The sequence below is a fragment of the Colletes gigas genome, unplaced genomic scaffold (assembly GCF_013123115.1).
Source record: "Colletes gigas isolate AHSC1104 unplaced genomic scaffold, ASM1312311v1 Colletes_gigas_Sc00004, whole genome shotgun sequence".
Classification (NCBI taxonomy): domain Eukaryota; kingdom Metazoa; phylum Arthropoda; class Insecta; order Hymenoptera; family Colletidae; genus Colletes; species Colletes gigas.
In genome coordinates, this window is record NW_025106633.1 from 1370711 (window position 1) to 1395908 (window position 25198).

The 25198-nt window shown below is 42.1% G+C and overlaps 1 protein-coding gene across 2 annotated transcripts in view; it reads right to left on the reverse strand.

The window, feature by feature from the left end:
- The window catches only part of LOC122405486 (CUGBP Elav-like family member 4), a 464283-nt gene that overhangs the window by 171835 nt on the left and 267250 nt on the right, over positions 1-25198 (reverse strand). The gene's annotated exons all lie outside the window — the stretch shown is intronic.

Sequence of the window (25198 nt, forward strand, 5' to 3'; positions counted from 1 at the left end):
ATTTTATACGCGGTAAAATCGATTCGGAGTGGGAGTTTATCCAGAGAACGAAATTTTACAGGATTATAAGAGAAACTTCACGAATGTATTAAAAAAAGAATGCGTAGTTCGTGAACGATGGCGCACAGGTAAAATAGAGACTGTACGTGTTTGTAAATAGTACGTATGATTTCGATGGATTCTTACGAGGGGAAAGGTTTTGTCTGTAACAAGCACCAGTTTAAATGAAACTCTGGTAAAAAATAAATTTTCCATCCGAGGAAATTTTGTTACAAGATTATCAGGGAATAACGCGAAAATTGAGATTGAATATTTCGTTGAAATAAGAATTTGTTACAATATCGAAAAAATTGAAGTTATTTTACTGATAGTCTGCGTATGAAGCACTAGATTTAGAAAAAGATTGGCAGTTGTCTCTCTCGGGGTAAAATTTTAATGGGAGATTCTAGAGGCCAAAATAAAACAAAAATCAAGAATACCAATATGTCCAGAAATTATGATTTTTTAAATCTACGCTTTAAGGGAAACATTTCTGGTCACACAGCATATTTTCGGTAAAGAATTTTTTTTCTCGAAAGTGCGTAGGATTTCGGGGGTATGTCTACTCACCAAAAATGATTGTAATTGACCCCTGCAACAGAAAATAATTTTTCCAGAACGATTTGAAATTTTTCTTTTTCGCCGAACTTTAGGCCTGTCAATTTTTCATAACAATACGTTTATGATTTTTAATAAATTTGTTTGACACTGTACTGAAATGTTGTCTAATACTTTTTCGTAGGTACCCATGAGCACTACTTCAGAAAAAAATTTCATTCAAATATATTCACTATTGTAGGAGTTATGGCTGTCTGAAAATTGGCCCACTTTTATGGGGTTTTTCTCACTTTACGGGGTCAAGGAACAAGTTTTTGAACATTTTTGGAATTTCTATATATTCTTCATCGAAATACGCGTTGTTTGCCTGTTGAAACATTAAAATCCTCCAATCCGTTCAGGAGTTATGATGTTTTAAAGATACGCCTGAAATTTCAGGGGAATAGATCAACGGTATGGTTAGACATTGTATTTTCGGTAAAGTATTTTTTTTCTCGAAAGTGGATAGGATTTCGGGGATATGTCTATTCATCAAAACTGATTATAATTGGCCCACGCAACTGAAAATATATTTTTTTAAACGATTTGAATTGTTTTAATTTTGTCGAAATATTCATCCACTTTTTGAATTTTTTTCTCGAAAGTGGATAGGATTTCGGGGGTATGTCTATTCATCAAAACTGATTATAATTGCCCCACGCAACTGAAAACAATTTTTTCAGAATGATTTGAAATATTGTAATGTAATTTTTTAATAACTTTTTAACGAGGCCTCAATCAAGAAATTGATATCCTTGATTTTCGTCTTATTTTGGCCTCTAGAATCTCTCATTAAAATTTTTTCCCAGGGTCGGCCGAACACCCTCTATAATCTTGGGCTTCCTTTCCCCAGATCCATTACGACGAGCTTTCAAGGAATCGTGCCAATTAAGATCGCGAGGCGTTCGGTAAGCGACGGGCTGTGAAAAACTAGACAGTTTTCATCAGAAATAGTCATTAACTTTATGACTGATAAATTGGCCCCGAACACAGCGTTGCATTGTCTCGCAAGCTGAAGCGAGCGCCAGTCGCCGAAGTGTACCGGTGTACCTCCGCCGCGAACGTGCAGCCAATTACCGGTACCCGGGCATGAAATAACTGCATTATCTCTGTGGAAACGGCTGCTGCCACCCTCCACGACCCACTCCTGCCAAAGTACACGAACCTACGTTCTGCCTTCTATCTCGTCTCGTCGTCCATTTTGCTTCTAACTCGGCGTTCCCTTCGATTTCTCGCTCCCTCCTCGGAGTTCCGCTAAAATTATGTTGCCCGAAATTTCGATGAAACGGGATTCGGCCCCGAGCCGGCATTAGATTGAATTTGTCGAGTTATAGTCCTCGAGGACAGGTGGAGCACAAGTGGAGGAAAAAAAAGTTTTCGGACGGAAGAACGGTTGGCTTAGGGATTCGAAGCCACCTACGCTCGTCGTGCAGTTCGTCGACGCGTTCTCATCGACGATCTCTTTTTTCGTCTTTCGTCTGCTTTGCGGCAAGTATTTCTCTTCTGTCCTCGATTTCCTGTCGGTTTCTTTGCTCTGCAGCTACCTTCGAACCGGATAGAGATTCTCTCCCAGAGGGATTTCCTGCCGTACTACCCCAGGAAACTCGTCTCCAGCGCTTGCAACAGTTTGCCCAAAATCGCGATCAATCGAAACGACGGGGTTCGAGACGAAACGCTGTCTATAATTTTTTTAGGGATTCTTCGACGTAAGATGAACGATCAACCTTTAAAGAAAACGTGAACCGCGTCGAGTAATTTTCGCTTAATAGCAGATCTTATACAGGCCTACTAAAAATTACAGTACAAATCGCCATTTCTTCCAGAACTGGACTTTAAGCTCGCATTTATACTTATACTTAACCCCCTATTTAACCCTCAAACGGCGTTACCTTCTACCGAGGTGTGAAATTAAATCACCAGAACTAGAAAATTAAGCGAAAAAGTAGAATTGAAAATGAACAAAGTGTAATATTTGATTGTGTGGCTATCCTGTCTCTGTACCATTGTATTTACCACGCAGGTCTGATTGATTACAGCGAAATAAGCTTGTATATTCGGGCATAGACACAGAGGCACACGCATTTCGGTAATTGCCTAACATGGTCACATTTGCTAATCGAGAACTGTAGCGACTTAGTCCTGTTGCTCGTGCGCCATTCTGACTGCTAACTTGCCATCACGGCACTAAGCAGTTACCGAAGGCCTCTTGTCTCAGCCACTCACTGTTGCTCTTACGCTATCTAGTAACAAAGTTATATCGCACAGTACGGAGCTTCGTTCTCCATCCATATCAACTACCGAAACAGTGTTTATTGGGTGAAAATTAATCGCGTACAGTACGCAATAATACTATTTTCAGTATCATCGAACGGATAGTGTACGCGTTATAAATTATGCATTTCATACCTCTGCGATTACTGTTTCGTTTTCCAATTGTTACGTTGCGGGTGTTGCATGTTTCAGTACCTGCAAACAGGTCGGGTCCCTTGTAGATCGTTCACGACCACACTACGTGTTTTGTGTGTACAATCCCCTTGTTTTCGATGCATTATTAAAATACGGGCATAATTTTATCGCATTCCGTTACACAAAATTTTTAAAAGAATGTTTTTCAATATTTCTAGACGGTGCAATTTAAATCTGATTTCTTTTAACTGTAAGCTCGTTTAAATGGTTCACACTAGAATTCTCTGGTCAGCTCTGATTGATTCGAGAAATAACTAGAATTGTAGACACAGGCAGTAAGGAGTAAATGTTCAAATTGGTTCATTTTGCAACTCGAATACACGTGGATGTTTAAAAAATTGTTTCAAGATAGTCAAACACGCGTGTTTCACGCGCATCATCTTTGATCGAATAATAAACTCTGTCGATGCTCGTTTAACGTTATTATCGCGCGGGGGAACAGCAGATAAGAATGAGAGAAAAGAACGAAACGCATTCCTCGTTCGTAAATGATGTCAAATAACTTTCGAGCGAAGGAAGGAACGGATGGCCGGTTCGGAGCAGAGGAAAGTAAATAAAAGGCCATTCCGATTGGGCGATCAATTACATCGAGTCTGCATTATTCATGGGGAGTTGGGGCAGGCCGCAGAAAGCTCTACTTCCTCTGCCCCTCATCCTTGAATCAAACTAACAGGGAGGGAACGAGAGAGGGACAGAGAGGGAATGTATATTTGCATTGGCAATCACTGCGCAATCATGGCTATCACTCCTGGACTCCTGGACTTTGAATGGATGCAGCTTTATTCCGAATAATTTGAAAAATTAACCGACGAACCATTTAACTGTTCAAGGAATCGCACGAAAGGAAGCCTTAGATGTTTTTCGCCAGACACAGAGAGGATCGAGGAACGAACGAGACGTAAGAAGATTTAATCAACATCCGGTATTTGCAGTTCGTTGCTTCGTTCGATTTTTATGGGGAAATATTTAATAGTTTTCTAAATAATTTTATTCCTATGTAATACTATCTTGGTTCATCCGATGGAGCCTATTTATATTTCAATTTTTTATCATTTCAGTAAAATTAAGAAAATAATTATTTCTAAGTCGCTGATAGAAAGGTCGGTAATATGTTTGCACCATTTTTATATTCCAAAATGGAGGAAGAATTTTGTCTAAAATGGTGGAAAACTTTAATTCTTTAAAAGACGGCGACACGTAATACGTAGTTACAGTACTGCGATATTATTCATCCCAGTTATTGAGCCTGGCTGTATTCTCCTTTCTCGGCTCCGTAGTTCCTCCGGATATTGTTTGACGTCAATATTGGAATTCCACGCTATATCTTCGCACCATCGTTCCGCTTTATGTAACATTCAAATAAGGAAATTATCGCAGTCACCGTGTCACTTTGGTGAATACCGTTCGAAGGTAATATACTTTCGAAAACGATTAGTTTTCAATAAATTCATCATTATTTCAAATGTGCTATTATCAACGCTGGAATAATAACAAATTATTTCACCGGGTCGAACGCCAACCACGAGAGAAGCTATTATCCCTTATGCACTTATGATTTTCTGAATCGAGAAAATGACGCGGACCGATGGATTTGAATATCATTTAAATAAAATAATATTCAAAGAAGCGAGAGTGCCTTTAATGTTTCAACCCCCGCGGAGCATAATGTAAAATACTTTACCGCAAGTTTGCTCACCCGTAGAACGGTAATTAACATAGACGTATAACGTTGTTTTCATTTTCTAGCGAATGCGCGATATTTCCACCGTGAAATAATTCGTAAAGCGACCGAACGGAACGAAAGTCTAACGTCGCGTTTTACAAACGGCAAAGGGTTTATCAGGCGTTTCTAATGCGCGAGAATAATGACTTTCGGGAGACGGGTGCCGTTTGAAATCGGTTCATAAATGTAAAACGAGACGGTTAACGGGCGAAGGATATAATTCCGCGTCGACGAAAATTATTGTACCGTCAGAAGAGGCGATGCGAAATTGAAGTCGAAATAACGTAGAAATCTCCATGCGAGAGTCTGCTAAGGGGAAAGGGGTGGCGACATCTTCATGGTCGGGTGAACGCTCACTACGCTCCGACGAATCAGTAGCATTCGACTGCCGCAAAAGCAAACCCAGTCCGAGTACGTCATCCGGTAATCAAAGTGGACTCGACCTCATCCTCCGACGTAACGGACATATAAGTATATCAAAGCAGTGGTTTGGTCATCGTTTCAACCGCTCCTCGTTTCTTCCTTTTTCTTTTTCAGTCTCTTTCGCCGTCCCCCCCCCCTTCCTCCCCCTTCACGTTCATCGTGTTATTACGTTTCTCTACATCTATGGAGGTGCCGTTGAGCAGAAATTATGAGCCTCCGTGTACTATGGGTTCGCTCGTCTACTTTCTGCTCGAATTAAGTACGGGCAAAGGATCGGCCGAGCGGGCGAACACAAATACAAAAGCGAGGTTGAACGTTCCCGGGTGCTCGAGGGCTACCCTAGTTGTTCCTGCCAGCTAAGGGACCGACGTTCGAGTTCCCCTGCATCGCGTTCCCGCGAGTGCACGCTCTTCATTTCGATTGCCTCTCGTTTCACGGAAATGCCCTTTTCGTAAACAGGTCACCGCGAGTCTGACGGTTTCGAAAAATAATTTGTTCATTTCCCAGCAGGGAAGCTTCCTTTTAACACGCGTGATAACGACTATAAGTAGACGGATCGTAATGGGATTTCGAAAAAAAACGAAGCAATTTCTGAACTACGGGCGAGACCTCTAAAATCTGCACGCTCAAAGCGGGGAAATTTTCAATTCAACGGTAACCACAGATTCAAATTTCTTTGAAATTCAATTTCAACAAATTTGCTGGCAATAACTGCGGAATACATTTCTTCCGTCGCTATTCCGGACCCGGAGTTCTCACGTGTGCGGTGTACAGCGCAGAACATATTCGAGATCCTCCCTCGACGCGCGCTGCCTTTGAAAACCGACCCTTTTTAAGTGCCTCGAGTACGTTCCGCACCGCACGTTACACGCGTAAAACGAGTTTAAAATAGGTACGCAAGGCCGACAGACTAATCGCGATCGAAGGACGCTTTAAGCGAAGCGGTCAGAATTTTAATTTCCCCGCGGTGGCGTTCATGTCGAGACTAGCGATTTTTCCGGGTGCGTTTTGCTCGCCGAGATTCAGGAATTTTTTCATTTCTCTCTTCCTTGTCCCCAAAATTTGGAAATAATATTTTCACGAGCATTTAAAAATAGTAAAACTCTACACGCGCGTAGCAGTGGAGCTACTTATGTTTTCTCCATAATTGAGCCACTATTGGAGGTGGCAAAGCTTCCTTTTTTTCGTTTTGGAGATATCGCAGTTCAAATGAAGGGGCAATTTTTCAATCTTCGCGACATCCGTATAGGACAGTCTAACAATGCGTATTAAAAATAGTCAAAATTTACACGCGTACAGTTCCGAAACTACTAGTGTTTTATCCATAATTGAGCCATCATTAGAAGCGGGGAAGCCTCACCTTTAAAATGGCTTTTGGTTTTTGGCGATTCGACTTCCCGTTTTCGAGATATCGTAATTTATATATCGCGGTCAATGACCTCGCGACGTAAACAAACCCTCGTATCTCCGAAACTAATTACGCTATCGACTTGTTCGAACGCTCGTTTTAAAGGGCATTTCATCCCCTATCCGATGACCATATCAATTACTATAATTTCTCTTGTCTTCTATGTTTATTTTGAAATCTACTTTGACGCTGTATACCCAAAGAGGTTTCAGCAGTTCCTATTGATCATATGACCGGACGTTATGGACTCGAAACAAACGTTTTTTCGGGCAGTTTTGAAAGGATCAAGATATCTAAGTGGACGGAGATTTGTGAGACACACTGTATACGTGCACGTGGCAAACGCAGGGGGGGTCTCGTTTACGTCGTTACCGCGCGGGTATCCACAACACTCGGAAAGGACTCGATTCCGAGCGATGCGCTTTGCGGCAACGACGCCAATGCGTCGAGGCGTGGCGAGGTTAGTTTAGTTGGAAACATGCCTGGGCGAGCATAGCAAACACGCGCAACTGACACTGGAGGGACGGCCTCACGGCGGAGGCGTATACCTACGTACATATAGATATACCCAGGCGTATGTACGTGTCCATCTCCTACGCCCGATATACATACATACGCGTGTCCGTTGCTACATATCTGTACGTGCACCATCGTACGTGAGCCGGAGGAATGGCGAAGAGGGGTCGAATAACTCGGTCGTCGTAGACGACGTGGACAAACAGACGTGCCGACGTCCACGGGGACACGGAAAACACGACGGCGTCGGCGTAGGCGGCGCCGTGAAACGAGAAATCCGCGTTTACCCTCCGGCCAGGTTTTCGATTGTCCGGTCTACAGCCTTCGCTCGTATCACGATGAAAATCGATCTGCCGGGGACGAAAGCTATCGGAGGCAGCGCAGACTTCCCGTCATGAAAATACGACGGGGCTTTTCCTCGTCCGGCCGACACGATACATTCGATACCCTCGATCGTGCGTGCGTGTACCGGCGATACATGCACAGCGGTATCGAATTGGAAACGATCGCCGGGCGCATTCCTGAATGAAAGAAGAGGTTTGCGCGCGCCCCCGCGACCGGCTTTGCAGCAGATTCGTTTGACACTGGATGCACTCTCGGGGTGTACGAATGGATCGCCGCGATTCAACGCAGAGGAAAACGCCACGGCTACGTGTTTAATATTATTACTGTTACACTCGGTCCTATTCGTACATCAAAACGGCGATTCGTTGTAAATGAATTATTTTTAGAACTGGTACAAACGATTTGCTTCTAACACGTTCACTGCCAGATCGAAACCGTATAATATTCTGCAGAAGTAAAATTTTGATTTTAGACCAGTCTAAGCTACATAAACTAAAATTTGTTTCACTACTTATTTTTGTATCCTTGTTAAAATTCACACATTCTATCCAAATTTATTTCCTTCAACGTCTTAACTTGAAAATTAATTTTTCTAGTATCATAGTCTAAAGAAGCAAATTTATTTACGAACGTGGTTACTAAACCTAATTGGAATTTCGTTACGAGTAACGGTGTAAGCCAGTGGCAAAATGTAATCTGATACGATTACATGTAATCGCACGGCATTACCAATTGTGGTGTAATTATAATTGCAAAACTTTAAAGCTAGTAAGAGCTATATGATTATCGTGTAAGCGTAGCGTGAATGTAATTCCATCGTGGTAAATGTAATCAGATTATATCGTAGCACGAATACAGTGATGGCAATGAAAAATAAAAATATACAGGGTCCTTGTAGAAGTAAGGACAACATCAACGACGTCATGTTTAAAGAAAAACACGCTCTAAATATTTTTCATAAAGGCAAACTCAACGGAAAGTTCTCGTTCCATTGTAAGTGTACTATAACTATGCACTGGGTCGTGTTTTTCTCTAAACATGCCTTTGTTGAGTTAGCCTCGCTCCTCCAAAGGCCTTCACGTTAATGCTAATGCCGCGGTAACAAGAACTATCGAACTGGAATTAAAGAAACACGATTTCATTTTTTAGAAAAATGTCTACAGCTCGTCTAGATTTGCAGAGTCTATATATTTCGAAACTATTATACAATCTCGACGAATTCCCATTCTCGAGGATCGCTCCTGCTTTCCTCGGATTTCTCGTAATCTGCTCACGTTCTAAACCATGAGTTCGTACTATGACGGGTTTCCATCATTCCGTTCAACCCTTTAACTCCGTTCGTTGCCTTCCCCTCCCGACGTCGTAAATAATTTACTCGCGTCAGGGTGTAGGATAACCGATTTCAGCCGATTGTAAACGGATAACGTCTGCTTAATCCGCAACAGAAGCCCGGGCGTATTTTGCGCGACGAGACCGTTATTAGAAAATCGCTCGAATTGTAAGGCATAGACTGCTTGATCGATCGTTCTTGTTACTCGAAAATGTTTTCAAATTTTGTCCAATTTATACCACATTTTAAACGTTGGACGTCTTCAAATAAATATGTCAAGCAACGTGCACGACTTTAAGGGGTGAACTATCGACGTAACTTCCAAAAATATCGTCGTTCGACAGACGTTAGAGGAACGCCAAATGAAACAATCCAGCATACTCTAGGGTGCCATGTACCATCAATCGCAAAAAAATCTGTACTCTTTGGATACCCCATAACTTGCCAGGAAACGTTTAAACAAGCATACCAGTGTGACACAATAGGTTCAATCTGAACCAGCGATGAAAACTGATTTTTACTTAGAATACAATGTCAACGGACCAAGTGAAAACAACATTAATGATTTTGTATTCATAAACAATACGTACGTGGATCCGCCAACGTTGAGAATCTTTATTGCAAAGGAATATTCGATGAATGGTTTCGAAGGAGTGCATCGTATTTTGAAAAAAAATGCAAAGGCATAAAACGAAGTCTTAAAAACTTTTTTTTTTATATCCGTGTGTATTACTGTCGCGACACCGCGCTTCCGGTGCATCCATCGAGACGCGAAAGGCATCGATGACCGGCACGGAGCGATAAACGTCGTGCAAGTGCCGTTCACGTCGTCCTTTTTGAGCGATTTCATGCATTACATTTCCCCACTGTCGCCTAGGTGGATCTTACTTTTATGCCGCGCAATACGCTCACGCTTCACGACATCGCGACGTATCAGAAGTGCCGTGACGCTCCCTCGCTTCCGGCCCCCCGTTCCCGCCATTACCGACGCGACCGTTACGCGTTGTAAACGTGCATTTATACAGGTCTCGAACTGTCGGACAGTGTGTCGCTTGATTGCTTCGTGCATCCATTTTGTCGCCGCGGCCGTAAAACGTTTATGCCGCGGATCGAAGTTCACGATGCATCCGCTAATTCCTTGGTGTTCCGTTACTCTGTGTTTTAACGCGGCCATTCTGTAAATTATCATTTATCGCGCGTTCGTCTCCTTCTCTTTCCTACTGCTCGGGGCATTCTTATCACTCGTAACACTGGACCAGTCGACAAACATTGTTTTATAACTAATTTTAGGACGTACATTACGAAAATTAGACAGAGAAGGTGGTAATTTAATTTCTCGAATGCGCAGACAGAACGTTCGACAAGAGAAAATTTAAAAATTCTAAGATGGAGTGGTCAACTATATGAAGAAAATTTGAAGCATTTTAAAGTATTACAGCTTCAAAAATTTCTTGAACAAATCAAACTCTTGCGAAGACTCTAACGAATAACTAATTCCCATCCGAGTAATTAATAGCCACAACAGATGTTTGAAAAGATGTACGTTTGATATATAATATAAATGAGATAAACAAACGTATTTTGTTTTTCAACGTTTCCTGGCGACCCTGAAGAGTTTTAACGCCACCGCCCGAGGGGTCGCGACTCACAATATAAAAAGCTGTGTTTTATATGACGGATGGAACATCGACCTCTTTGACTCCCCCCCGGAAGGGTTGACGTAGCTAGTGCAACATATTGCAATACTTTTTCCTATTTTACACAGTTTGAGAGTTACGACAAAAAGTAGTTTTAGCGATGGTGTCGCGAGGGCTGTAAAGCAGAAACTCGTACCGTTGATGGTAAAATATCACGAGCCTTCAAAGAACACGCCCGGAAGAAACTCTGTACACAGAAGTGTAAACACAGGTTGGAGCAACATTTATCGCTCGACCGGAAACGGTGTAAATCTCCATGCAAAAATAAATCGAAAATACGGGGAAAAATCGTGTGGACGTGTCTTGATTTTTTAGAGGTTCGATCCCGAAGATTTCTCGCGCTTACGTGTTCGATTTGTGGTCCGCGCGTCTGACCATAACGCATCGTTTCTACTTGGCGCTGAAACTCTTCGTCGTCGATGGTGTTATCTACCTTTCCACGCCACTAATGGATAACCAATCAATTATTCTGCAAAAAGTAGTACTAATTTTTTAATTTTCTCGACACGCAGACTGCAGGTCAAAGCGCGATCAATGTTGTCGTGGAAGCTCCGTAGGCGTAAAGATTCTCGAAAATTCTGAGATTCCGTGCGTTACGGCGAAATTGAGAAATTCGGTTACACGTTACGCAATTTCTCATCTCGTGCTAAAAAAAAAAGGCCAGCGGCATAACGCGGAATGCCGGATCCGAAACGCCCACCGAGTTCTCTTGCGTCCGTGTAACGAGTACGAGGAGGGCGTATCCTCTCTCGGAAAATATGTTCGCCGTGGGCTACTAGTTTTAATTAAATCCGCGCTTTCTGCCGTCCAGGTATGCCGGCTGTATAACCAAGACGATTAGCCGACGGTTTCCAGCGTCTCAACGTCAGTACGACTCGTCGTACGTTTTAAACTTCCACGGGTCCGAACTAAGTGTCCGCCTAAATCTTCGTTTCGGGTCGTCTAATTATTCGCGAAACCACTTAACTCGGCGTAAACGCTTCGCGGCGTAGTATTACAAATTAAAACACGAGTTACGTTTCCCTGGCTTACACAAATAGCGCTTTCTACGTTTTTTCCCAGACAACGCGAAGAAGTTTTAACAAGCAATTCTCGCCGAACGAAAATGATTTTTTAAATTTGATCTCGAAATATCGTTACGCGTCCCCGATGTGTAATAAATTTCCACGATGAATCGGTCTTCGCTCGTTGTACTCCAACCTATATTACCACGGGGGGCTCCATTAATATTGTATATACATATTAACACTTTGAGGGAGGCAGTTACGCATACGGTGCGGCGTTGGAAGCACTTATCGGTCGCTGTCACGTATGCGTGACTTGACTTTTAGCTGCTACATTACAGTTCACTTAACTTATATTACAGTTTTTTTAGGGTGCTTTCACATTTTCTTATCGTGATTCTGGTATCCTCGTGGGCGTGAAAGAGTATCTATTCTGAAATCTCGAGGCGTTGTAATAAAATATTAAATCTTCAGTTTATACTCTAATAAAATGCTACACTATCCATTCATTTTGAATATACTACCACTCCAGACTAAATTCGTCTTTGCAAGGAGCTATGAAGCTAATGTCTTTCCCACGATAGGGATGCTACGAATCGATAAAACATAGATTCCAATAGCCAAATCGTATTTCCATACAGAATTCTTCGACTCTCCAATGTAGATGGCGTCCGTTGACAGGTCGTGAGCCACGGGGTGACCGGTGCTGGGCAGTGAACGTGTTAAAAATAATCTGCCCTGCAGAAGATTTTCCTCGTGAGGTGTCCGTAGTCTCCAGCGAGCGTGGGTCGTTTTTATTTAGACTCCTCTGCCAAACAGAGTGTGTGCACCGCCAGTGGATTGTACAACGACGGCTTCCTTATTTGGCGTGAAACTGACGCAAAAGCCCGTAGTCATCCGACATCACGGTCGAGCGGTTATGGTTCGGTCCCATGGTGTCTTGCGGCGAGTTTACGCCGCGTCGTCTGCCGTAGGAAACACACTCGCTTTGGCCACGGTTTAAGACGGGTCGAAGGTCTCCCGGGCAAAGCTTCTGAATAGAGTTACCTAACGGTACGCAGGAGGGCAACAAACTGCCTGCGGACGGTGCACGTATTCCCGACCAGCCGTACGAAATCTTCGATATGTACCAATCGTCGAGATGGTCCCGCAGTGGTAAGCCTGCGTGATGTTTGCCGGATGAGCGGTTTTCACCGGCATCTGTTTACCGGACGAACGACTCCTTCCTGCCCGACGACTCTCTCTCTCTCTCTCTCTCTCTCTCTTGCTCGTTTCTACTTCCTTTCGTCCCTTTTCGAGCACCCTTTTCTCCTATCACGACAGGGTACACCTTCGTCGCGGTGGAAAAAGTTGTTCAAACAAAACTGTACCACAAATTCGTTTGATTTTATATTAGGTCGTCCCATATGTTTGTTTTGTATTATATCTTAAAGTAATATTTTAGATGTATAATGAAATTTTATGGAAAACTTTTATTATTGAACAAATTCTTCCCCTTCGTTTGGTCAGAAAACTTCTTTGATTTTTTATTAAAATGTTGATATTTTCAAATTGTTTACCCACTAATATGCCTGGAGATTGTTTTATTTTGTTTCTCATGAGATTTGGTTTTATTATATTTTAGCAAAAATATTCATAGACTTAGGCTCAAGCACAGTCAAGAAAATTTCGTTCCATGAGCCAGCGTGGATTCCATACTTCGAGCTTTGACACAATATTTGTTTCAAATTTCTATGAATCGTTGATAATAGTATGTTTAAAATTTCAGAAATGATCTGAACAAATTTTGTTCGTTTTCTATTAAATTACAAATTTTATCCTCGTCGATTTCGAAATATCGAACAGAACTCATATATTTTATTAAAAGTGCAAATATGCACGATTCGAATTTTCCTCGTGGTCCAATTCGGAGATGCATGGTATTTAGTTAAATTTTATCCCATTGGCCGTGCTCTGTAAACTTAAAAACCGTAACAAAATCGCGATATTCCAAAATAGAATATTTTGCCCAAAATTTCGAGTTTAAAGTTTCAACTTCGTAAATTTGCAGTTGACAATTTGACTCATCACAGTATAAATAACGCACGAGCTTTTTCCCCCGTTATCGAGATTCTCGATACGAGGTCGAATACGAGAATTCGCGGGGTTCGTCGCGACGCCCGGGAAACTCGAAGGAAAAATACAGCGCGGTCCGCGTACGGGAGAAAAATAATTTGTAAAATAAACTCGTCGGAATGCGTTTCGTCGCGCGACAGCGAAATATATTCGAGACCTCACGTTCCGCCGCAAAGTGTTTCGAAAAATGCGAGCACGGTCCCGTGAAATTTCAGCTTGATTCGAGACTCGCGCCTCGGCTGTGTTTAAACAGCGGGACGAAGAAGCAGAGCGAGGGTGTGGGGAGACGTAAGGGGAAACGGCGGCACGTTCGCCTTAAAAATTACTGGCGATATTTCAGACGCGGTAATACGCGGAGTTTAACTACATCCACCAAATAACAAGAGCAAGACGAATGAAGTACTTTGCCTTACATAATTCATTCTCGAGTTTCTATATACCCCCACGGGGTACGCTCGTAGTTTCCATGCGTCGCCAGACCGCCTAATCATACGCGCTGAATGTTAAATGTCCACGTTTCTCGCGACCTTTTCGGCTCCCGCTCGTCGAAGCGTCTCGTCGGTCTTTTGTACCTGATTTCGGGCACAATCGTGGAATTTCACCTCTGCTTCCCTGTCTCCGTCGTCGCAGAATTCCATTGAATTAACTAACATCGGAATTTTATCGTAAATCGTTTCGCGCTCGCGAACCCCGTGAATACGAATTCCAGGGACGCTGATTTAAAACGCGATTCGCTGATTTATAGAAACTGTTCGAGATTGGGGGTTACTAATTTCAAAATGAAACGCGAGCAAAATGTCTCCAATTATGGTGATATCATTTTATTTTATGTCTTTATTACGCACACGTGTATGTAAAATATTCGTAAAGAGGGACAATGTAATTATTATTTTTTCGCGAGAACGCAATTCACTGAGTCATAGAAACTGTTCGAGATTCGGGGTTACTAATTTTAAAAGGAACCACGAGCAAAATGTCTCTATTTATGGTGATATTATATTACCTCTTTTTTATATTATAATATTCGTAAAGAGGGACAATGTAATTATCATTTTTCAGCTTTTCCTGCAGAAAGAAATCAAGTTTCTGTCCGTTTCGATGCAGAGATTTGGAGAATCGTTGTTTAGAAATTAATTCCCAACAGAACGTATGATACGTTGATTAAGGTTACCCGCAAGTGAATTAAATTTGCCACCACAATTGTTCCCGATTGCCGGAGATCTTATAGTTGCTTGAACGGGAAACGATAGAGACATTTAGCGTCAGCATTAGGCAATTCTAAACTAAACTTCATACATTCAGACGCTAATGCACGCACACGGAAACGTAGGATTTGCTTGGCGGGAAACCGGAGCAAATATTCCACGGTGTGGAGCTCGCAAAACACATTATGTTTTCCACCCCCAAACTTTGGGGCCACCAACATGCAAACGAGCCAATAAAAAAATACGTGTTCAATATTTTTGGCTACTTTGCAACCCTCCAAAGTTACGTCAACCACTTTAGTAAATATTTCAAGACATTTATCTTGTAAATTAACTAAAATTTGCGAATAAACCTAAATTTCCACCCATCGTGTAATCGTCCTGGCAAAATCAATAGACGCCGTGTCAGTGACGCTTCGAATTTCCGTTTGTCCCGTGCAAAAGTAACTCGACCACGAGGAGGTTAAGCTCCACCGGATGTTTTTATTGTTCGTTAGAAATTTACGATGACGCGTCGCTTGCCTCCGATTGTTCCTAAAGCGAAGGACAATTTATAGGATTAAAGAGATCCATTAAAGCCTTCCCGGCGGATTACCGCGATACAGAGCGCGTTCCGCCGTAGTAACCGTGGCCGGGGGGGTGTATAAAATGAATAAAACCGTTTCTAATGATCCAGAAAAAAATCGTTCGTCTCGCTCCAAGTGCCCGGTGGTCGGTGAAAATAATTCGAGTGGGGTACTTCTTCCGTAACGCTGCCGGCTACGCGGATAAGTAAGGGCTTCTGTCATGGCTGTTTAAGCGGCGCAGCTTCGTGGCTAAGATTGGAGTTAGCTCACCCTCCGCCGGATACAAACTATTGCATCGCATCGTCCGCCTCAGGATGTCCGATCGAGTTATCGTCTGGTACCCTCCTCTCTGTGCCTTCTTCATCTAGGAACGCGAACGTACCTCCGGGCTACAAACCACCCCTGCTGCTCGGCTATTCGCTTTCAACCCCGCTGGCACCATCCCCCTACCGCGCCCGATTCCTCTTCTAACCGGAGCTACCATCCGGTATCAGAATAATTCGCATTTATTTGTCGTACGCCTCCGACGACCGTCTCGAGCCGCCATAATGAAATGTCGTCGTGTACAATAAGGCGAAGGTGGATTCTTATATAGGCGGAATAAGGTTTTATTATGTTGCCTCGCGGACTCTCGTTAGATCGCAATATTATCCGCCCTCGGTGGTGATTTTATTACGCATCGGTTCGCAAATTATTTCCTCGGAGATCCGTAAATATTTCCTCGAATATTATTTTACGGTAACTTTCGTTTGGGAATCTTCGAGAGCGTAAATATTCCTTCAAATCGATCGCTTTAAACCCGAATCGGTTACTTGCACAGAAATTCTAGCAAAATGCACTCGAAGTTCGTTTGAAATTAGTTACCGGAAACGTGACTATTATAGACGCGAAATTACATTCGTCAATTATGTTTATTATGTTTGAAATACCTACTACTTCACATAAATCGATATTTGGAATAATGGAGAACATTATTTGGGATAATTGGTACTTCGAATAAACCTCGAAATAAAATTAGTTTTTTAGCTATACGACTGACGAACATTTTTACAGTAAATTGTTTTACATAAACTAATTTACAATATTATAATTTGTATAATTAAACAGTTCGAAAAGATTCCAACTAATATCTTTTCGTACAAATTTCTTTGAAGTATGCGAACATGTAAAAAACGCGGAAGGGAGTAAAGTATCCGTGGCAATTATTGACATAAACTTTTCCGGTATACCTACGCGCTAGGAGGAGTCCAAGAAAGAGCCGGAGCGCAATTTATGAGGGAATCTTGCGCCATCAATTAGGAGAAGCATTAATGAGAATCGTAAAACGAGGATTCTTAAGTAAAGAAACGGGAGCTAATATCGTTTCGAATCATTATTTGACCTAATTCCCAAGTATTGCGCGAATGAAAGAATTTAATATAAATATATGCAGCGCAACTCGGTTGAAAAAGTTTCAAGCAAAGTTCCTACTTTATGAAAAATTAAAATTTTATTCTTCGTACGTTATCTCGACCGTAACTGGATATTTAATAAAGTATGAAACACCCACCTGGGAGACAATAGATATTACATCTTTTGGAAACGTTGAATTTATAGGTTCTGTAAAATATAATCAGTTTACTCTAAAAATCAATAAGAATTACAAAGTGCAAACTAACGAAGGCACGAATACGTTTAAATGTTTTACTAACGACACACATTAATTGAAATTAATGATTGTAATTGGTCGTTACAGGAATCCTTTACCGAATTTACGTTTTCACGGAAGCAACAGAGGAATTGAAGTTCGCGGAATTACCGTGGCTAAATTACTGAGGAAAACCATTTAAGAGACTTTCCTGGAGCGTTTCGAACGAAGTTTGGAAAATTGTTCTTACCGACGACTCCCGGATACCGTAATAGGAAGTAGCTTCGAGATAATATATCGCTTACCTGAAACAAAAGAAAAATCAGACATCGTTACGACATGTAGAAACTTTCGTCCATGAGTTAAATTATAAATCAATTATTTTTTAGTATTAAGATCATCAATTATAAGATCACCTTTGTTTATGAAGTTCTTGGCATTGTGAAAATCTTTTAGCAATTTGTACATTAAGAAACAAGCAGCGTAAAGTTTTGTATTAACAGTAAATCAGAAAGAAAACTAAGAATTTGTTGGTTACGAATAAAATACATTAAAGTGGAAAATCGCTTAAAAAATTGTATACACATATAAAATTTAGCTATTAATTTACTATTTCTTCTGACTGTGTGTCTGCAATATTTAGAAAGAAATCCACGTTTATATACTGTTTAATAAAGTCAAACCAGAAATAATATATGCATTAAGAAACAGGCAGCATAAAGTCACTTAGCCATTCTATTCTCAAAAGGAGAACTTAAGAATACAGCTCAGTAAATTAAAAAGAAAATTAACACATTAAAATACATTTAAATCACATAAAAACTTCGTGAAAAATTTTGTATACATATAAAATCTAGCTATCGATTTACTGTTTAAATCGTGGTGAATAATATATCGTTAGCAATCGAGTGGGGTCTTGGATTATATATTTATTCGAAGCAACGTACTTTTTTTTTGAAACCAACGTTTATATACTGTTTAATAACGTCGAACCAGTGAAAGTCGGTGCGAATTAATGCCTGCTGGAGGTATTGCTAGGCAGAACGGTTCGGACGGGATCGATCTGCAGATTAAATTTTCATTTACCGTAACGCTTGTGCCTTTGCGTGGTAATGGCGTAAATTCGCCCGCTCGGCTGCATCGCTCGGGTTCATTAAAGCGGGCCGGCTCTCGTTTAATCCCCGCGAACCTACCGAAATCATGTTCGATAAACATTACCGCAATGCAGCGATTTTCTTTGGGCGACTAAGTTAAGAACGTCGGAGGGTTACTGGACCGCTCGGAGAATTTCGCTTTACAAACAACCCTCGATCCTTGAAAATTGCTCGCCTATTGGCTGACGATTACGGGCCGTGTCGTGTCCCGGCGCAAAAACTGAAAGCCGAAAATGCGTTAGGGTAGCACGAACTCGATGCTTGTACTTCGAGATCGCTGTTAATCTGAGAAAATGTCACGGCAAAGCCCCGTTTGAAGTCCCGGAACCCTGACTGGTTCCCGACTCAAATAATAATAACGATTTTATATCACGTTGATAAATTTATATTGGATCGGAAGCGTATTATAATATTTAGGCCGATTCCTCCGAGTAACAATAAATCGATAATATATTTCGAACGAGATTCCATTCCGGAGGTAATTGATTTCTAAAATATGCAAGGACACGCGCGAATTTTATTGACAAACTTGCTCGTGCCTCAATTATTCTTCCGATCGCAAAATGTTTCTTGGCGTTCGAGAAACAATTTTTCGATCGATTGCAATAACCACGATTCCTGTTTCCTGCGATTTCATAAATTTCGAATTTACCGAGTCGTACGATGGAACGCGAGATTAATTTAAGGGACCGCCCGATGCGAAAACATCAGCGTTATTTACCGAAATTCCAAAGACGAACCGCGGGGTCCCTGCTCCCCGGCCGAATCCTTTCATTTTTCATCAGTCATGCATTGCAGTAAACAGGTCGATTTCTCATCGTTAGTTCTATTCGAATCATTTCGTTCTCCATATCGCGGCGCGACATCGTGCAAGGTGGAACCAAGGGGATGTCAGTGGATTTAATGTCCGCCCGGACCCGTCGCGAATTACCCACCAGAGATTTATTAAAACCGTAAAGCAGAAGAAACGGCTCCGGCCGAGCGTGATGGCGCTCCCCGTTGTTCTCTGTGTTGGAATACTGGCAGTGGAAGCTCGTAGAGGAATGGGCAACAAAGGAAAGAGGGCGAGTCTGTGCCTGACGTTAGTGACCATGGGGCATTTTCTTGGTCAAGCTTATACGGTCACGCTAGATTAGTTCCCGTTTTCTAACTCGAGACGATGCAACCGGCCAATTAAAACGCCGTTAACCTTCCTCCGCTCCGTTGTTCCAACTTCTAGGGTTATTTCCTTCGACCGTGGAAATGGACCATCCGGGTCCTAACAAACCCGTGCGTGGAGAAAAGAATGCGTCTGACCTTTTAGATTGCGAAACTCGACATCATTTCATCCTTATTCTCTTCCTTCTCTCGATGGCGATCGATCTGATATTTCTTTCCACGCGGGGCCTAGATTTATTTAATATTCAAGGTTTGATCGCGTACAAATAACGATAATCGATTTGTCATTTAAAGTAATTCATAGATACCTGTAAAAGTTACAGTTTTACAATCTGTGATCTTTATTATTAAGTGGATACAAAACTCTCTGCAATTCATTTCAGAGTCACTTAGTAGTTGATCTAGCGACAATGCGAAAATTCAGTCCAACGCGTCGAACGACGCCCATGAAACGCAGTTCGACGCTATTGCCTTTCGTTTCGTTCGACCCTCGGTGGAAAATGGAGAAGTTCGCTAAATCGGCGAGCGTGTAACGAGAGGATGAAAGAAAGGAATACGGAAGGATGAATTCGACGAAATGCATAAAGAATGCGGTGCACGAACGTCGTCGTGACATCCTGGAAAATCTCGAGAGTCACGGAGCGAAGCATAACCGACCAACGAGGGAACTTAACCCGGCGCGATTGTGAGAGTTATACAGGCTGCTTCAACGCACATGGACAATCCAAAAATGTAAAAATTTCTCGCGTGAAAAAGTACCTTTTATCTTTTCCCAATCTGTCACATTGCTTTCAGTATCCGACCATAGTCGCCACAAGTACTATCGATCTATCTGAATATTTACATTTTGAATACTAAGTCTCAGCAAACTAGTAATGTTCGATTTCTTTTTGTCGTTGGAATTTGCATTGTTCCATCGTTTTGAAGCACCCAGTACGTGGTATATTCGGTGACGCGACAACTTTTTCAGGGACGTCGATATATTTGTCCCAGTGTGTGCTTTGCTTCGTCTTATCTCGTTCTCTTTCCGCGCAAAGTCAAGTAAAGTAAAGCAGTCGCTGGCTGCCAGCCAACCTCGGATTTTTAGTCGCGAAGACGAAGCGCCGCGAGGAGCGTTACAATCCATTGCACACGCCAAATCGTTTCTGGTCACTGGGCTCACCGAGCCAACTCTGCCCACCTAATGCCGCAACATTATTCGACATACGGGTGCGCGATAGTTGTTTCGCCGGCGATAATTGTCCCCCTCGTCTCGGTCCACGAAAACGTCAACGCGGGTCCAGTGCTCTTTACGCAAAATTACGCGCTTCCTGTTACCTTCGGGGGTCCTTCGAAACACGCCAGCGATTAGATACAAACGGTGAAATGGAATTACTGATTCGGAAAATTGAAGATCGACTCCTGTTTTTTATATGAATGTACTGAAAATTGATACTGAAGGTAGAATTAAAAGCTATGCTAGAAGTCGATTCAAAGTGTAGAACACAATTTTTATGTGCGAGGTTTCGTTTCTGAGAAAATGAATTTTAAACATTCCTTGCGTGTCTGACCATTATTTGTTATTTCTACTTGCTGATTTTTGTTTGACTGATATTGACAGTTATACGGTACGATTTTAATTAGTTCTGACTTGTTAAGAGACAGTGAGATTAGCAGAACACTGATAATAAATAGTATACCATTGTTAGGATACAAAGATACCAAAACAAGTAGAAATATCGAGATATAGTCAGACGAGGTAGAAAGTTTGTACTCTACTGCACAGCTCCGGAAATATTTTCCTCCATATTTTTAATTTAATTGTACTTTGTCTAAATACCTTTCGCGTATAAAATATTTCGCAACAAAGAAAGTGTAATCACCGTTTCTAATTTAATAATAAAACTGAGTGGTTGGTATTTGCAGCGGCATTAATTGAAAACGACTGAATTCAAAGTTACGCAATTTTACAAATATCCTCCGGAAGGATTTGCGCAGATTCTAGTTGAAGACCCTGTTTCGAAATTCCAATTAGTGTCTGAGCAACTAATTTGAACGCGCAAGAAGAACGAGCGCGGAATGGAAGTATTATTAAAATTCCGAAATTCAATTGGAATTTTTGTTTGATTCAACAGAAAATAATTCCCGCCCGTAGAGACACGTTCGCTTCAACCGTGAAAGTAATTTCTCGCCATTGTGCGCCATAATAACGCCGAGTTACAAACATTACATGCTTTGGAAATATTAGCCACGATCACAAGATCTCGTAATTTAAATGCGCGCTCTATCCGTGCCCATGTGCAGATTAATTTATCATTTCCCCCGAGTATCTTGTATCACCGACAAGTGCCGGAAACACGGCTATTTTAAATCTACATCCTGCAAAGGGCAGTAAATTGCGAAATAATTACGCTCGCCTGTACACTCCGGCAGAGGAAGGGTCAGCTGTACGAGCAACGGCGAAAGGGTAAAGAGAATATTCTCCATAGTTTTGAGTGCGCTATAACGGTCCACTTCCCCTCGATGAACATAATATTACGTTTCGGGGAGGGGGGGGGAAAAAGTTAATCAACCCTCGGCGACGCGTTATTTGGTCAAGCGGAAAATCGTGTACAAAAATAAATCGATGGAATTTAAGAATCCTTCGTTTTACGATTTTTCTCTACCTCTCAACCCTTTGCATTCGATCACCTATTATTAATTAAAACATACTTTCTTACGGAATAGATAGTAAATACTCTAAAAAAGCATGTCAAAGGGTTAAGATTTACATTAATATTTATCATCATTCCGATTCCTCCCAGAAATTAATTTAAGCAACTTCGAGCCTCTGGGAGATCACACTCCTCGTTTTCATCAATATGCACATTTTTCTAGTAATATCAAGGTAGTCCAGGAACCTCGAACGACGAAGGGAAGTTTATCGTAGGTTCGTTTGCGAGACGCGAGGAAATCTTGCCGTGGAATTTTGTCGCGGGCGTTTCGCGCGCCAGATCGTTCATTTTACTTTGGCGGAGGAAGAACAGAGGAAAGGAAAACAGTAGGATCCCGCGAACAGTGAAAGGGGGTTGGAGAACGGGACGAGAAAAAGGAAGCTGGGAGCACACCTCCGCCGTACGTTTCAATTTGCGAGGCAATATTTTTAGTGCACGCTGGCTAAGTTCGGTGTTTTATAAGGTCGTTACCAAGGTTGCGCTAATCTTCACCCCAGCCGCAAGCTTCTGGCAAAGTGCCCCGCCAGGAAAATATTGTTCCACTGGTCTTATCTGACTTGCATCTCGGGGCGACCGCCGCGCTACAGCGGGAAGCTACCCATCCGCGTTTACAGTCCTGGTTGCAGGTACCAGGAATTTCATATTCTCTAAGTGAAAAATTTACTGTATTCCCTGGGAAGCAGGCTGCGGGACAGAGGAAACGACCGGCTGCGAAAAGCACAAAGACCTTTGTGAAATAAGTAAACCACGCCGTTGCCCTGAAACGTATCGTTCCGGGGACATATTCACGTCGACGTACGTCGCTCGTTTATTATTCATTAAGACGTGAATAACGAAGCGTAGGATCCGAAACCTTAAACCCTTGACGTACCATTTAATGTCATTTTTCAAACGTATACTGTTTAATTTTGTTTAAAAATGTGTTGATTTTAATATACAGGGCATTCAGCCACGACTCGGAAAAATTTTAATGGTAGATTCTAGGGGCCAAAATAAGACGAGAATTAAGAATACTAATTTGTTGATTGAGGCTTACTTAAAAAGTTATTAACGTTTAAAGTTCCGCCTGTAGAACGGCAATTTGGCGAGTAAACCTTACATCCAATGTATCTTTTCGGTCCATTTTTCTGGGGCTTTAGAGCTCCATTAATACGTATTGTTTAAATTATAGGATTTATGTTTTAAAGATACGCATGAAATTTGCAATAGAATAAGTTCTGGTCAGACATTATAGTTTCGGTAAAGAATTTTCTTCTCGAAAGTGTCTCTCCACGAAAAATGATTGCAATTAACCCCTACAACCAAAAACCCTGTATAAGATTTGATGAGTGAGTAGTCTCATGATTTTGAAATTTGTGAAATTTTGGCCCTAGAAACTTTTATTTTGTTACATTACACGGGGGCGTCAGTTTCGATGAATATGTAAAAATTTTCATCGTAAACGCAAGATCGTACGCGAATCGAATCCATTCGATTCCCATTAGCGGGGCTGGTTGAAAGAACGCAACATCGTCCCAGAAATTCCCGGTACGCCGGAAATACCACCAGCGACCCTCGAGGATGTGGCTGGTACGCACTTAACGCTTTTATCACGCAAAGTCACGTGGCGTAATAAAAAGGCCGTTTTGAATTTCCTCCCCGGATTTAGCTGCTTAACCCCGACGGGGGCTGGTTGTTCTTAGCCGGGACGGTATTCGCGTGCCGGGGCTTCGGCTTCTCCGCTTATTCTTCTTCCTTTTCACGGCGCTGTTGGGGCGACCGGGAGGCGTACAATTACTCCGTGGAATGATAAGGTCGAAGAGAGAAAGCGGAAGAGCTGTAGGCGCAACGGCGCGTTTACACGTGGCATTCACCCCGTTAATGCGGTACTCGTCGCGGAGTACCATCCTACGGTTCCTCTTCTTTGCCTCCTACCTTTTTTCTTTCGCCCTCCAATGGGGAGAGGAGGAGGGATGGAAAAAAAGTACGAGCGTACATAGTCACCGGCGGAATAAACGGCGACGACTGCGAGGACCTTCGCGTTCGTCTATTCACTTTATCCCTTCGAATCAGTTATATGACCCATGAAAGAAGTCTTTATCTCGCTGGCAATTAGTTGCGGCCATAATGAGTCCTCGTAAAACTCGTAAATCCCCGATGGGATTACGGGACGGACTCGGTAACGTTGCAGTCCACTTGCCAGCCGGCGGACGATTTCACCCTCGACGGCGCGACTCGTTGGAAATGTCTCCGCGATCGAACGAGTCTCTTTATAATTTTCAATAACACCCACGCGAACGGAAACTCTGCTCGATGGGAGCAGCCTGCGCCCGGGCAGATAAGTGCCGCGACCGTACCTGCCCCGGCACGTCGCTTAGAGTTTAATGATCGTAGATATCTCGCAAACATCACGTACCGCGAAATACGCGAACGTGACCACAACGTCAAACGATCGCGACCCACCCTTCCGCGCTCCTAGAATTCGGAGAGCAGAAGTTGAGGCACGATGGAGACCACGAATGCTTGGAATCCAAATAAATTCCACCGCCGCCCCGACGATACTCTTTTTTTCCCCCCGCAAAAATATCCCAGACCGACGGCGTACTATTTATCCGTCGATCTTTCAGAAATTCAATCTCGAGCCACTTTATTTAACCACTTGATGTACGATTTAATTGCAAATAATTCCTCGAATGTACACGCTATTCAATTTCGTTCAAGGGGCGGTTCTCGTCAATTTGTTTTCGTTTCTATAAATTAAAAGTATAATAATTCCCAAAATTTTTAAATCGAATTCGAAAAAATCAATATTATTAATAGTTTGCAAGAAAAGAATTATATATAAGTCATGCGTTTATACTGCTGTTACACGAGCCCCCTTTTTACAAAGAATAGCCACAAAAAGGAATTTTGTTGGTGAACCTGAAAATGTGTTGATTTTAATATACGACACTTGATAACGACTGAGTAGCCTCGTGATAGTGAAACTTGATATCAAGAATTTGTGACGAGTCTCAAAAAAATCTTAAATGTGACTACCATAGCGAAAGTGTAAAATTTGTTACGATACCAAAACTCTGATTTTAAATAATTATAAACATACATTTTTCCCTAACGTTCCAACGTGAGAATTAATTGCTTCGGCAGCAAAAA